Below are 16058 nucleotides of genomic sequence, written 5' to 3'. Positions count from 1 at the left end.
GCTGGAGTTGTTTGGGCTGTTTCCCTGGCTCTGGATATGAAATGTGGGGCCAGTGTGCCATTCTGAGTGGAATTTACCAGGTGGCTAATGAGATGGGGCTTATAAAAGAAAGAGTGAAATGGTGGGAACAGGAAGTGAGCACTAAAAATCAAACAAGCTTTTTACGACTCCCCTTCTTCTCCAGGTGGCAGATGAGAAATCACACAGCTCAAGTCAGGGAACAGTCAAGGAGAAATGCAGACTTAGGGAATTCGGGCCCCCTTGGTAATCCTGGCCCTGTCTTACTAGAGAAAAATGGCTGGAAAGACAGAAGTAGTCAGATTTCTTTCTTTCTTTCTGATTTTATTCATTTGATAGAAAGCAGAGAGAGAGCACACAAATGGTGGAAAGGGGCAGAGGGAGAAGCAGGCTCCTCACTGAGCAAGGAGCCAGAGGCGGGGCTTGATCCCAGGACCCTGAGATCATGACCTGAGCCAAAGGCAGATGCTCAACCCACTAAGCCACCCAGGCACCCCATTAGTCAGATTTCTTGTGCACAGTAAGGGACCACTGCTTTCTGAACCGCATTAGGGGGAGCATGATGGTGCCTCGGTGGGCTTTCGCTCGGATCGGGTTGTGCTGGGAGAGTGCAGGGTAGCGAGTGGTTCTTGGGCTCAGGTGTGTCCCAGAAGTGACCTGGAAGCTGGTTAAAATGCAGATTCCAGGCCTACTCCAGAGTGCAAATGTTGAGTTCTGCAGCAGGGCCTGGGAATCTGCTTTGAGGTAATTTTTTTTTTTTTAACTTCTGAATATGTATGTTTGCTAGGAACAGAACATTATTCTCCATAATGCATACAATCATCCCAATCAGATAATTTACATTTTTACCATCTAGTTCTTTCTTCACATTCAGTCTTCACCTGATTTCCCAGTAATGGCCTTTCTTGTAAAATGATTGATTCCAGAATGACTTGTTGCATGTAATGTCTTCGGTCTGGAAGAGTTTTTTCCCTGGACTTCTGTGACCTTGACAGTTCTGAAGATGATCAGTCAGTTTATTTTGCAGAATGCCATTCGGTTGGTTGGCTTGTTGTTTCTGAGATGAGCTTTCAGTCCATGCATCTTGGTTATTAACATCACCAAGGCACTGCATGCTCCTCTCCGAGCATCCTAGCAGGTGGTACATGGCTTCAATTTGTCCCATTACTGATGATGGGAATTGTGATCCCTTGATCACTGTGGTGTCTGCCACCCTTCTGTGCTGGGAACATCTTTCCCCTTTGTGGTTGTTCAGTATTTTGTGGATTGGTAGTTGGAGTCTATGTAAATATCTCATTATGCATTAAACTTTCCACTTACTTATTGCCGGGTTCACAGATTTCTGTTTTATTCAGTGGCTCATCATCCATTACTATCACCCTTTTGATAGTCTGTCCTGGATTTGTCCAGCGGCACAGTTGGCTTCTGTGTCCTTTTGAAATGACCCCGTGAGTTCACATGGACACCCAGAATTCCAGTGCAACACCACACTGTTGACCTCCAGTCTTGTCACTTTATGTATTTGTTCCTCCCTTCTCTGAAACAAGAACCCTGGCTCCCGCTGTCTGCATGTTTAGGTATTTATTTACTTTTGAGATTCCGGAGTTTTTATTTCTACTTATTTTTTTACTTTAAGTTTTTACTTTAATTCCAGTTAACATACAGTGTAATAGTTACTGTTCAGATGTGCAGGATAGTGATTCAACACTTCCATACATCCCCCGGTGCTCATCATGACAAGGGCGCTCCTCAGTCCCCATCACCCGTTTCACCCATCCCCCACCCACCCACCTCCCCGCTGGTGACCATCATTTCTCTGTAGTTAAGAATGTTTCTTGCTTTGACTCTCTGCTCTCTCTCTTTCTCTCTCTCGCATTTGTTTCTCGTTGCTTATTTGTTTCTTAAATTCCATGTGAGTGAAATCATGTGGTATTTGTCTTTCTCTGACTTATTTCGCTTAGCATTACACTCTCTAGCTCCATCCCCATCGTTGCAAATAGCAAGATTTCATTCTTTTTTACGGCTGAATAATACTCCATTGTATATCCATCCCACACCCTCTTTATGCATTCATCAATCGATGGATACTTGGGGTGCTTCTATCTTTTGGTTGTTGTAAATAAAGCTGCTATAAACATAGGGGTGTATGTATCCCTTTGAATTAGTGTTTTTGTATTCTTTGGGTAAATACCCAGTAGGGTGATTCCTGGATCTTAAGGTAGTTCTATTTTTTTTTTTTAAGATTTATTTATTTGTCAGAGAGGGAGGGAGGGAGAGGGAGTGGCAGGCAGAGGGAGAAGCAGGTTCCCTGCTGAACAAGGAGCCCGATATGGGACTCAGTCCCAGGACCCTGGGATCATGACCCGAGCCAAAGGCAGACGCTTAACGGACTGAGCCACTCAGGCGTCCCAAGGTAGTTCTATTTTTAACTTTTTGAGGAACCTCTGTACTGTTGCCCAGAGTGGCTGCACCAGTTTGTATTCCCACTAACAGTGCAAGAGGGTTCCCCTCTCGCCCACATCTGTTGTTTCTTGTGTTGTTAATTTTAGCCATTCTGACTGGTGTGAGGTGGTATCTCATTGTGGATTTGATTTGCATTTCCCTGATAAGTGATGATTATCTTTTCATGTGTCTGTTGGCCGTCTGGATGTCATCTTTGGTAAAATGTCTGTTCATGTCTTCTGCCTGTTTTTTAATTGAGTTACGTTGTTTTTGGGTGTTGAATTTAATAAGTTCTTATATTGGATACTATTTTTGTGCCAGTACCATACTGTTTTGATTACTAGAGCTTTGTAATACAGCCTGAAGTCCAGAATTATGATGCCTCCAGCTTGCTTTACTTGTTCAAGGTTGCTTGGGGTATTTGGGGTCTTTTGTGGTTCCATACAAATTTTAGGATTGTTGGTTCTCGTTCTGTGAAAAATGCTGGAGGTATTTTTTTTTTTTTTTTAAGATTTTATTTATTTATTTATTTATTTATTTGACAGAAAGAGAGACAGCCAGAGCAGGAACACAAGCGGGGTGGGGGGTGGGGGGGCGGAGAGGGAGAAGCAGGCTTCTGGCCAAGCAGGGAGCCCAATGTGGGACCCGATCCCAGGACCCTGGGATTATGGCCTGAGCCGAAGGTAGACGCTTAACGACTGAGCCACCCAGGCACCCTATGCTGGAGGTATTTTGATAGGGATTGCATTAAATGTGTAGGTTGCTTTGGGTAGTATAGACATTTGAATAATACTTGTTCTTCCAATCCATGAGCATGGAATGTCTTTCCATTTCTTTATGTATTCAATTTCTTTTATCTGTGTTTTATAGTTTTCAGAGTACATGTCTTTAATCTCTTTGATAAGGTTTATTCCTAGGTATCTTACTATTTTTGGCGCAATGACAAATGGAATTGTTTTGTTAATTTCTCGTTCTGCCACTTCATTATTGGTGTATAGAAATGCAACAGATTCTGTCCATTGATTTTTGTATCCTGCGACTTCAATTTGTTTATTGGTTCTAGCTGTTTTTTAGTGGAGTCTTTGATTTCTTTTTGTTGTCTGATTGCTGTGGCTAGGACTTCCAGTACTATGTTGAATAAAAGTGGTGAGAGCAGACATCCCTGTCTTGTTCCTGACCTTAGAGGAAAAGCTCCATTTTTTTCCATTTAAGGGTGATGTTAGTTCCGGGTTTTTAAAAAATTTTTTTATTGTTATGTTAATCATCATGCATTACATCATTAGCTTTTGATGTAGTGTTCTATGATTCATTGTTTGTGTATAACACCCAGTGCTCCATGCAGAGCGTGCCCTCTTTAATACCCATCACCAGGCTAACCCATCCTCCCACCCCCCTCTCCTCTAGAACCCTCATTTTGTTTTTCAGAGTCCATAGTCTCTCATGGTTCGTCTCCCCTTCCGATTCCCCCCGCTTCATTCTTCCCCTCCTGCTGTCTTCTTCTTCTTCTTCTTCTTTTTTTTTTTTTTAAACATATATTGTATTATTTGTTTCAGAGGTACAGATCTGTGATTCAACAGTCTTGCACAATTCACAGCGCTCACCATAGCACATACCCTCCCCAATGTCTATCACCCAGCCACCCCATCCCTCCCACTCCAGCAACCCTCAGTTTGTTTCCTGAGATTAAGAATTCCTCATATCAGTGAGGTCATATGATACATGTTTTTCTCTGATTGACTTATTTTGCTCAGCATAACACCCTCCAGTTCCATCCACGTCGTTGCAAATGGCAAGCTCTCATTCCTTTTGATGGCTGCATAATATTCCATTGTATATATATACCACATCTTCTTTATCCATTCATCTGTCGATGGACATCTTGGCTCTTTCCACAGTTTGGCTATTGTGGACATTGCTGCTATAAACATTGGGGATGTGCTTATTTGTTTCTTTGGAAACACGTATCCCTTCGGATCCCTACATTTGTATCTTTGGGGTAAATACCCAGTAGTGCAGTTGCTGGGTCGTATGGTAACTCTATTTTCAACTTTTTGAGGAACCTCCATACTGTTTTCCAGAGTGGTTGCACCAGCTTGCATTCCCACCAACAGTGTAGGAGGGTTCCCCTTTCTCCGCATCCCCCCCAACATCTGTCGTTTCCTGACTTGTTAATTTTAACCATTCTGACTGGTGTGAGGTGATATCTCATTGAGGTTTTGATTTGGATTTTCCTGATGCCGAGCGATGTTGAGCACTTTTTCATGAGTCTGTTGGCCATTTGGATGTCTTCTTTGGAGAGATGTCTGTTCATGTCTTCTGCCCATTTCTTGATTGGATCATTTGTTCTTTGGGTGTTGAGCTTAAGAAGTTCTTTATAGATTTTGGATACTAGCCCTTTATCTGATATGTCATTTGCAAATATCTTCTCCCATAGGTCCGGGTTTTTGATAAATGGCCATTATTATGTTGAGGTATACTCCCTCTAAACCTATTTTGTTGAGGGTTTTTATCATGAATGGATATTGTATTATGTTAAATGCTTTTTCTGCATCTATTGAAATGATCCTATGGTTCTTATCCTTTTTCCTATTGATGTGATGTATTCCACTGATCTGTGAAATTGAACCACCCTTGCTTCTCAGGAATAAATCCCCCCTTGATTGTGGTCAATAATTTTTTAAATGTATTGTTGAATTTGGTTTGCTAGTATTTTATTGAGTATTTGCATCTATGTTCACTGGGGATATTGGTCTGTGGGTGGTGTTTTGTTTTGTTTTGTTTTTTGTGTGTCGTGTTTTTAGTGTCTTTATCTTGTTTTGGTATCAGAGTAATGCTGGCCTCATAGAGTGAATTTGTAAGTTTCCCTTCCTTTTCTGTTTCTTGGAATACTTTAAAAGAGTAGGCTTTCTTTAAATATTTGGTAGAATTCGCCTGTGAAGCCATCTGGTCCTGGACTTTTGTTTGTTGGAAGCTTTTTTTTTTTTATTATTGACTCAATTTCTTTGTTGGTATTGGTCTGTTCACATTTTCTATTTCTTCTGGTTTCAGTTTTGGTAGTTTATATGTTTGTAGGAATTTATCCATTCTTCCAGGTTGTCCAGTTTGTTGGCATATAGTTTTTCATGGTATTCTTTTATGATTGTTTGTATTTCTGTGATGTTGGTTGTTTCTTCTCTCTCATTGTGATTTTATTTGAGTTTTTATTGTTCTTGATAAGTCTTGCTAGAGTTTATCATTTTATTGATTTTTTTTTAACGAATCAGCTCTTGGTTTCATTGTTCTCTTGTTTGTTTAGTTTATCATTTATTTCTGCTCTAATATTTATTATTTCCTTCCTTCTGGTGGTTTTATGTTCTTTCTCTAGTTCCTCTAGGTTATAAGGTTAAGTTTTTTGAGGTTTTTCTTGTTTCTTGAGGTCAGCCTGTATTGCTGTATACTTCCCTCTTAGAATCACTTCGGCTGCATCTGAGAGATTTTGGACCATTTTAATTTTCATTTGTTTCTGTGGACTTTTTAAATTCTATTTCCTGGTTGATCTGTTCATTGTGTAATAGCATGTTATTTAACCTCATGTTTTGGTGGTCTTTCCTAATTTTTTTCTTTTTGTTGACTGTGAGTTTCATAGTGTTGTGGTCAGAAAATAGGCATGGTGTTATCGACCTTCTTGAAGTTGTTGAGGTTTATTTTGTGAGATAATACATGATCTGTTCTGGAGAATGTTCCATGTGCACTTACAAAGAATGTGTGTTTTGCTGTTTGAGGATGGAATGTTTAGAAGATGTCTATTAAATCCATCTGTTGCAGTGTGTCATTCAAAGCCACTGTTCCCTTGTTGATATTCTTTTTAGATGATCTGTCCATTCCTGTGAGAAGGGTGTTAAAGTCCCCTATTATTATTGTTATTATCAATTAGTTTCTTCATGTTTGTTATTAACTATTTTAAGTATTTAGGAGCTCCTATGTTGGGTGCATAAATAATTAAAATTGTTAGATCCTCTGTTGGATTGTCCCCTTTATTATAATAGAGTGTCCTTCTTTGTTATAGTCTTTGTTTTAAAGTCTATTTTCACTGACATAAGTATTGCTACTATGGCTTTCTTTTGACATCCATTTGCATGATAGAAGTTTCTCCATTCTCTCCCTTTCCATCTGCAGGTATCTTTAGGTCTAAAATGGCTTTCCATCTGCAGGTATCTTTAGGTCTAAAATGGCTTTCCATCTGCAGGTATCTTTAGGTCTAAAATGGTTCTCTTGTAGGCAGCATATAGCTGGGTCTTGTTTGTTTTTTAATCTGTTCTGTTTTAATTGGAGCATTTAGTCCATTTACATTCAAAGCAAGTATTGATAGATATGTATGTGTTGCCATTTTATTATTTGTTTTGTTGTTGTTTCTAAAGATTTTTTCTGATGCTTTCTTGTCGCCCTCTCTTCCAAGGTTTGCTGATTTTTCTTTAGTGATATATTTGGGTTTCTGTCTTTCTTACTCTTGGCATATTTATTAGTGGTTTTTGATACATGGTTACCATTAGGTTTGTGTATAATGTTTTGTGTGTATAGTAGTCTGTATTAAGTTGATGGTTATTTACCTTTGAACCCATTCTTTTCTACTCTCCTCCCCACATTTTAGCTATGTTGTTAAATTTTATGTCTATTTTTTGTGGGTTCCTTGCCTGATTTTTTTTTTTTTTAACAGAAATACTCATTTTTCCTGCTTTTGTGTTTCCTACCTCTATACTGTCACTTTTCATCTCTCCTTTGCACTCAAAGAGTCCCTTTTTATATTTCTTGCAGGGCTGGTTCAGTGGTCATGAACTCTTTTAGTTTTCATCTGGGAAGCTCTTCATCTCTCCTTCTATTCTAAATGATAGCCTTGCTGGACAGAGTATTCCTGGCTGCAGATTTTTCCCATTCAGCACCTTGAATATATCATGCCCCTGCCTTCTGGCCTGCCAGGTTTCTGTTAAGAAATTTCATGCTAGCCTTATGGGTTTTCCCTTGTAAGTTAATATCTTGTTGCCTCTAAATTTTTTTCTTTATCACTATATTTTGCAAATATAATTACAATATATCTTGGTATTCTGACTCTGTTGGGGGTTCTCTGTGCTTCCTGGATCTGGGTATCTGTTTCCTTCCCCAGATGAGGGAAGTTTTCAGCTCTTGTTTCTTCAAATTTTCTGTCCCCATTTCTCTATCTTCTTCTTCTGGGACTCAGATAATATAAACATTATTAGGTTTGATGGAGTCATTGAGTTCCCTAAGTCTATTCTTGTTTTGCATAATTCTTTTCTCTGTTTTGTTTGGCTTGAGTACTTTCCATTACTTTGTCTTCTAGGTCATTAATTCATTCCTCTGCCTGGGCTGTGTGGCTGGGGGCACACAGCTGGGTCCGATGCAGTGGTAGTGCGTAGGGGCAGCTGTGCACCTGGTTGGCTTGTTGGGGCACCTGGGTGGCTTTAACAAAGTTTGCCCTGAGTCCAGGGCAAGGCCAGCAGGCTTGAAGTGGGTGAGTCCTTGGAGAACTTGTGGGTGTGGTGCACCACTAGGGGGTTAGGTAGCAAGTGGCTGTGCACCTCGCCTCCTGCAGGTGTCTCTGCTTGTATACTGGCAGATGGGGGAGGAAAATGGCAGCTGCTAGCTCCCTCATTTTCAGAGCAGTCCCCCCACAGGCTCAGAAGTCCATATGAACAGATGCCTCCTCTTTGCCCCCTGTGTTGTATAAACTGCTGTGGTTAGGTTGCGTTTCTGCCCAGGCTGCTGTGTCTTTAAGGGCAGCTTCCTGGCTATCACTTGACCTCCAGGCTCAGCCAAGGCTGAGTCAGCTGAACTCCAAAACAAACTCTGGGAATTCAGCCTTTATGGTTTGTAAAGCCAAAAGTTGCAGGGCATTAGTCTTCCCTGTGTGGGGGTTTGTTTTTCTGCTCTCTCTGCTCATGCAGCTCCCTCCTTCCTGCAGGCTCCCTTCCTCTGCCTTTCTCACCTCTCAGATGCAGTTTGTTGTCTGTATTTAGTGGTGAAGTTTGTTCTGCCAGTCCTGGGGTCACTCTCCTGTTTACTGATTTGGATGTGGATGATATATAAGTCAAAACATGGGACAGGGTGAGCTCAGGGTCCTCATACATACTCTGCCATCTCAGGATATCAGGCTATATTTAGTTACTTCGTCATTGCCCCTATATGTAACTGGTTTCCAGTGGCTTTGGCAGGATTGGTTCAGGAAGAGCAGGGCTGGGAGATACCTTCTTTCTGATTAAGCTCCTCCAGCTGATTCTCCTATAGGGATCCTCTATCCTCTGACCACCTTGGAAGAACTCTGGCCTGTTGCAGACTGTGGACTTTGGAGTTGCCTAGATACCAATCTTGTTTCCACGCCTGGGTGACCTCGGCTAATCTCCAACCCTGCTGAGCTTCCTTTTCCTCATTTGGTCAAGTTTGGACAGTAGTAATACTAGTATTTTGAAAGGACTGAAACAAGAGAAAGAGGATTTCCTCAAGATCTTATAGTCTAGATGGGGGTGATGAGCACAGGCTAGGGGTATTAACATATTTTACTTGTTGGGAGGGAAGCTTCTCTGGGGTATGGTGGGAGCAGAAGAGGGGGGTGGTCACAAACCCCTGGTGGTGGAGGAAGGGCTTCAGAGAGAACATGCCTTTGAAGAGACTGCTGTAAAACTTGGGGGTGTTTGCCAGGACAGATGGGAGAGTTGTGGAGAGAGGGTCAGATCAGCCTTGGGAAGGCGCAGGTGTTGGGAGGAGCCTGGCTGGTGTGGGTGACAGTGATGAGCTGATGGCCAAATCCCAGAGCCGGCTGGGGTTCTTTGTGGCTGGTGATCTGATAGTTTTTCCCCCTCCCCTTGTATTAGCGGGTAGTGGTATTCCCTTGAGTTTGGAGAGTTCTTTATATATATTTAGATACAAGTCTTCTGTTGTCTGTATGATTTATAAGTATTTTCTCCCAGTCTGCAGTTTGTCTTTTCATGCTCTTGACAATGTCTTTTGCAGAGCAAATCTGGTTTAACATTTTTTTTCTATTACAAATCATGCTTTTGGTGTTAAATCTAAGAACTGTGTGCCTAACCCAGCTTAGGCATGCAGATTTTCTGAATGTTTTGCATTTATCTGTCCTACAGTTTGGGTTAATATTTGTATAAGGTGTGAGGTATCAGTTGAAGTTGACTTTTCTGCTTATGGATGTGCACCTGTTCTGAAACCAAGTGTTGAAGAGACCATCCTTTCTCCTGAGTTGTCTTTGTACTGTAGTCAGAAGTTACCTGGCCAGGGGTGCCTGGCTGGCTCAGTTGGTGGAGCATGTGACTCTTGGTCTTGGGGTTATAAGTTTGAGTCCCATGTTGGGTGTACAGATTACTTAAAATCTTAAAAAAAAAAAAAAAAAAAAAAAAAAAAAAGTTAGCCAGATTTGTGAGTTTATTTCTGGACTCTTGGTTCTGTTCTGTTGGTCTGTGTCATTTTGCAATACTCCCATTCCTTGACTGCTGTACCTTTATAGAAAGTCTTAAAATTGGGTAGTATGAGTCCTCCAAAATTGTGCTTCTATTTCAAAATGATTTTGGTTATTGTAGTTTCTTTGCCTTTCCATACAAATTTTAGAATCAGCTAATGCGTATCTATGGAAAAAAGCCTGGGATTTTGATTGGGCTTGCATGAAATCTATGGATCAGTTTAATTGACATCCTATTTTGAGTCTGCCAATCCATGAACCTGATAGTTCTTGCATATGTAGTTACATTTTGATTTCTTTCATCAGTGTTTTATAGTTTTCAGTATCCATATCCTGCACATTTTTTATTGGATTTACACCTATGTGTTTCACCTTCTGGAGCTATGATGGATAACTCTTACGATTTTGCTTTTTAATTGTTTATTGCTAATGTGTGGAAATAAACAGTTTTTGCATCTGACCTTTAAAAACTCATTCTTAGAGGGCGCCTGGGTGGCTCAGTTGGTTAAGCGACTGCCTTCAGCTCAGGTCATGGTCCTGGAGACCCGGGATCGAGTCCCACATCGGGCTCCCTGCTCGGCGGGGAGTCTGCTTCTCCCTCTGATCCTCTTCCCTCTCGTGCTCTCTGTCTCTCATTCTCTCTCTCTCAAATAAATAAATAAAATCTTTAAAAAAAAAAAAAAAAAAAAAAAAAAAAAAAAAAAAAAAAAAAAATAAAAACTCATTCTTAGAGATTTTTATAGATTCTTGGGATTTTGTGTGTAGAAAATCCTGTCACCTGCTAGTAGGGGCCAATTTAGTTCTTCCTTTCCTATCTGGATGCCCTCTTTTTGGCCTTAGTGCACTGGATAGAACTTCTACTTCTGTGCTCAGTGGGAGTGTTGAGAGCAACTTCCTTGACTTGTTCTCCAACTTCTGGGAAACCATTCAGTCTTTCACCACTAAGTGTGATGCTAAATGGAGGTGTTCTTCCCTGCCCGCCCCCACCCCCCCATGTTAGATCTAACCTTACTCTTTTTTTTTTTTTTAATTTTTTAAAATTAATCATTTGTCTGAGAGAGAGAGTGCGAGCACACAAGCAGGGGGAGGGGCAGAGGGAGAGGGAGAAGCAGGTTCCCCACTGAGCAGGGAGCCCCATATGGGGCTCCATCCCAGGACCCTGGGATCATGACCTGAGCTGAAAGGAAGACACTTAACCAACTGAGCCACCCAGGCGTCCTGATCTAACCTTACTCTTACATTCCTCCACACTCCCCCCCCACCCCCGCCCCAGTTCACTGATAAAGTATATTGATGGAAAACTTGAAAATGTCTCCTAATTCCGTCATTCAGATATGAACACTGCTAACGTTTATATATTCCTACTGTAAATTGACAGCAAACTGTACATAAGGGGCTATGGTAGGTCAGCTACCTTTGTACTCTGCTGCTTTCACATAATGTACGTTACAAATGTTCCTCCACTTGAAACATGCATACTTCTCTCAGCTGTGACAGCTCCAGAGTATCTTGTTGTAGGTGGATGCACCGTAATTTATCCACTCCCCTACCTGGCATTTAGTTCATAACCAGTTCCTTTCCGATATATTCACTGCATCCTCATGTATGTGTTATGAGACTTCTCCTCATTTATAGACTTTGGCTTCCTGGAAGTGGAGTTGGTGGGTCAGAAGGTGTCCTGTTCTTGAGGCTGTTGATTCCTATTTCCTAAAGTTCACCTCTGACCAGCCACTTGCACTCGTGAGATGTGTGGTGTGATGGGTGGCAGAGGTTTGCACTGTGCGACTCTTGGAGAGTCATTCCCCTCTGAGCAAAGCTAGTTGGTCGGGAGAGACCTGTTCACATTTGCCCAGGAGTCGAACCAGCCAAGGGAATCTGCAGACCCATGCTTACCAGCCCTCATTGTTCAGTGTGATCTTGCAGGGCTTTGAGTTGTCGACTGCGTACATGTGTTTAATTAATTACCCTAAAGGTATATGGAACAACGTGAGACCTTGGAATTAAGGGCTATGGGTTTGAATCTCAGGTTTGACTCCCTGGGCCACTGCTTTTCCATCTGCAAAACGGGTACAGTAAAACCAGCCTCCTGAGGTACTGGTGACCACGTGTGTGACAGAGTCAAAGAACAAGGACTTGGAGATGTTTACTTGTGAATTGTGACCCTGCCTTGAACCCTGTGATTCTGGGGAGGGGTGCGCTGCTTAACCTCTAGCAGACTCTGTTTCTTCATCTGTAAAATGAAAGGAAATAAAATTTGGGGACAAGACCAACCCTTCCTGCAGGGTTGCAGTGCAGACTACACAGAGCCTGTGTGCACCATCTCTGACATGGAGTCCCCCATGCAGAGGCAGACCCTGATGCATCATAGATGGAAGAGGGGCTCGCCTACTAAATGTGTAGGCATCTTTGGAGTGAGGCACAGCTTTTACCTCTAGGAAGTCTTGGCCCTGAGCTGCTTTTCCCTTCTTAGCTACTATGGAGGAATTTCAAGGAAAACCTAAAGCTCCCAAGTGCCCACCTCTGCCACAGTCCACACGGGCCACATTTTTCTAACAAAAACTTCGTTCTTTGCCACTAAAATTTGTCTCCCAGTCTTAGGGGGTTGTGTCCAATCTGAAAAAGCAGCATTTCACAACTGTAGTAGCCAGTGTGCATGAATACATCGAAGGCTCTGGGAAGCTCTGGGGCGGTGGGGGGCGGGGGAGAGAATGAAGGTGTTCAGCGCATCTCTCCCTGACTGTGTCTACCTGTAATCCCCATCGTCCTCTTTCCACGGCCTTTTGTCACCCCCTCGAATGCAGTTTAGGAAGTGCACTTTAAAATACCTTGTTTGTATACCTTTATTTTAAAGCAAAGATTCTCTGCCCCAGATTTTGGTCACTGCACCAGCCTCATGGTTTGGGCCGCACCTGTGTCCCACCTGCATTATTCTCTTTTCAGTGTTCTTTCAGTCCATTTTTGAAAGGCTTTGAACTTCTTTTCAAAAGAGTCTTTATATCACAGCAATATATGGAAAATCAGTTTCTAAAAAATCTAGAAGAGTATCTCAGTGTTTAAAAAAAATAAAAAGATTGGTAAACCTCTAAAATGATCTTGGGAATGTACCACATTTGGAAGATTTAAGTTTAAGTTTATTCACTGTGTGTGTTTCTCCTCTTTGATGGAACTGTGAGGAAGTTAGCTCCCACTGCCCTTGGAGTGGAGAGCACTGGAAAAGTACTCAAGGGTGAGTGGGGGAGGGGGGTTTCTGCAAATTTATCTCGGTGAGGTTGGTTTCTTGCTGCAGTTGCTTGGGCCATGACAGACCGGGTCTGCCTGACAGAACCCCTCCCCATTCCTCCTTGTTCTGTGGTTTTCTCATCATTGCCCTTCTACCCCTAGTTACTTGGAGGCAGATGGGTGAGTTACAGCTGAAAGACCAGATTCTTGGAGAGGTGCTAGCCTTGGCAGGTGGATCACTGACTGGTCCCAAATGGGGTGAGAAGCGCCCAGCTGCACCTGGAGCAGGAATGATTACGCTCTGGTGGACGGGGAGAAAGCGGTCGGACCCTCAGGACTTGCTGGTGGCCCATGTTAATGGAAGGTCTGAGTGTAGGCGGTTCTTAGCAACAATAGCATCCCTGCCCCCAAACTTTCTAGATGGTTTTTTAGATGGTCAGTCAGGGTTTGTTATCAAATCAACTCTGTTGGTTACAAAAACAACTAGATGAGGTAGGGTTATCTTCAGCTGAGCTGTGTCCTCCTCGAACGAAAGAAGGGGAAAATCCTATGAAATGGAGAAGAGGGAGTTGCTCTAAGGTCTTAATGGACAGGGTGACAAACACCTGTGTGTCCTTGATCAGCACTGTCCTCCTCACAGGCTCACCACGCAGGAGTTGCCAGCGTAGATGGGGTGGAGGTACCTCCTCCCATACAGGTGATGGGGTGGCCTGCTCCATAGCAGCTTCAACTTTCCTCCTTAGCATTTCCTTAGTAAGTTCTTTAAGGCTTAAAAAAAAAAAATACTTAAGAGACTAGATAGTGAAAGTGTTTTTTGCCTGCAAGCAAAACTTCACTATAGAAGATGAGGGAACATAGCTGAGCAACCACAAGAGAAAGAGGCCAAAAGTAAAAGCCGTATGACCTTATCGCTCAGAGGAGTCTATGGGGTACCGCCCATGTGCACCGCCATCATCATACTCCCTCATGTGCGTGCACACATACACGCTGGGGGGGGGGGTGTAGCAAAGAGGTGAGGCCCCCTGGCTCTGAAGACACACTGCCTGTGAGCTGATGTGCCCAGAGCCCTGCTCAGGCTTTGGTCTTCCCTGCTTACTTGGCCCCTTACCTGTTGAGGCTGATGGGTACCTGGTGGTGGGACCTGTGGTGGCTTGAAGAAGGACCTTGTGGGGGGGCGGGGAATGAGCGAGCCTGCACCACCCTTCCCGTATTTTCACGTACTCAGAGGGCCTCGAGCCTTTTTGTAGTCAGGATTCATTTAGGTAACTAATGCATTCTATTATCTCTGAGGTGTCAAATAAAAAAGCATTTTTAATTTGCTAATCATAATAGACCTGTGTAATAAGAATGATGGACTCTCTATGACTCTTCTAGCTCCCAATTAATGTCCTGTCAGCTGGTTGCAAATTAGTTGTCCAGAGCCTGGGAATTATCTTCTTGGCCTGCTGATGTGCTTTTTTTTTTTTTTTTTAAAGTTTATTTTTGTTAGCAATCTCTACACCCAGTGTGGGGCTTGAACTCATGACCCCAAGATTAAGAGTCGCATGCTCTTCCGAATGAGCCAGCCAGGTGCCCCAGTAATGTGTTAAGTTTTAAAAAACAACAACAACAACAACAACAACAAACACAACTTGTTGGTGGGGCAGGAGCTCCCTGGTTTTCATAGCCTTCTGCCCCCTACTCCCTCTTAGTCCTGGTTGGTTCTGCTTCTTGGCCTAGCCTGTGGACTGTAGTGGCCATCTAAGTCTGTATTCCATCTTAAGAGAGGCACGGCGGGAGAGGATGCTTAGGAGCCTCAGTGAAAGCAGTGGGCTGGACGGAACTACACACACGTTCACACGCACGCACATGTGCGCATACACACTCACATGCACACAGGTTGCGCCCATATCAGACTCCTGGTTTTGCTCTTGCTCCATTGGGGAGATGGGGCCAAGGGCATAAAATCTCTCAGTATGGTCTTTGCAACTTCATGTGAATCTGTAATTACTTAAAAAAAAAATTGAACCAAAAGGGCCTCATCAGGTGTTTTGAGTTTCATTCATAAACAGATCTAGTAGCCTGAAAATGTTAACTGCCCACAAAAGGCAAACAAGTTCATAGGTACAAAATTGTCTGGGATGAATTTATGGCGCCCAGAGGTGCTCGTCCAGTGGCTTGATGTACTCTGCGCTTTCCCTTCATCTCGTTTGAGATCAGTTTATATTAAAAACCTTGGTTTTAATCTGTCACATCTAATTTTGCATATTCTGCCATGTGGAAGATGCTCTGCCATGAACCCTAGTTAAATGAGGCCATAAAGAAATGCAGATAAATTGCTTTCCTTAGTTTTCAGGTCCTATGTGACTTGAATTCACACGTGGAGATGAGGAGTAGGTTGGGATGAGTGACAAGACTCTGCCGAGGGAATCCAAGAAAACAAGCTGTATGATCCACGTGTATCGGGGAACGTTTCCCTTCCCCAAACCTTTCCGGGACTTGTTAGTTGCTTAGCTTCAGACATTTGCTATTCATATCACAGATGGAGGAAGTTGCAGACACCTTTACAAACATCCGTGAGAGGCTGTCTAGGAGGAGGGAGGGGGGTGATGAAGGGACTCTTCTGTGGTTCACTCTCTAGAGCTTCCGAGATGAATGTAGCCTTCTCAAGTGACACCTAAGTATATGCTAGACTCTGCAGTTGGTGATGTTCTTTCTGCCAAAAGTACAGAAAAGCAAAATAGCAAACACAGGGCTAAAGTGTAGTCAGATGCATGGAAAACAATACCTACGATGGGCAGTCGGAAGTTTATACCCGGAGTAAATGTGTGGCGCACATCCGTACCAAGGAGTGGCATTCGCATCCATAAATAGGGGAGTTAGAAACTGCCTGTGTGGTGAATTGTTAAAGGAGACAACCCAGTTGCGGAAAAATTTATAATAC

General features: G+C 42.7%; 1 protein-coding gene across 2 annotated transcripts in view; it reads left to right on the top strand.

The window, feature by feature from the left end:
• Positions 1–16058, top strand: part of SNX29 (sorting nexin 29) — a 505967-nt gene that overhangs the window by 176490 nt on the left and 313419 nt on the right. The gene's annotated exons all lie outside the window — the stretch shown is intronic.

This window comes from Halichoerus grypus, chromosome 6 (genome assembly GCF_964656455.1).
Source record: "Halichoerus grypus chromosome 6, mHalGry1.hap1.1, whole genome shotgun sequence".
Taxonomy (NCBI): Eukaryota; Metazoa; Chordata; class Mammalia; order Carnivora; family Phocidae; genus Halichoerus; species Halichoerus grypus.
Note: the sequence above shows the minus strand (reverse complement) of the source record. Positions and strands in the feature narration are given on the sequence as shown.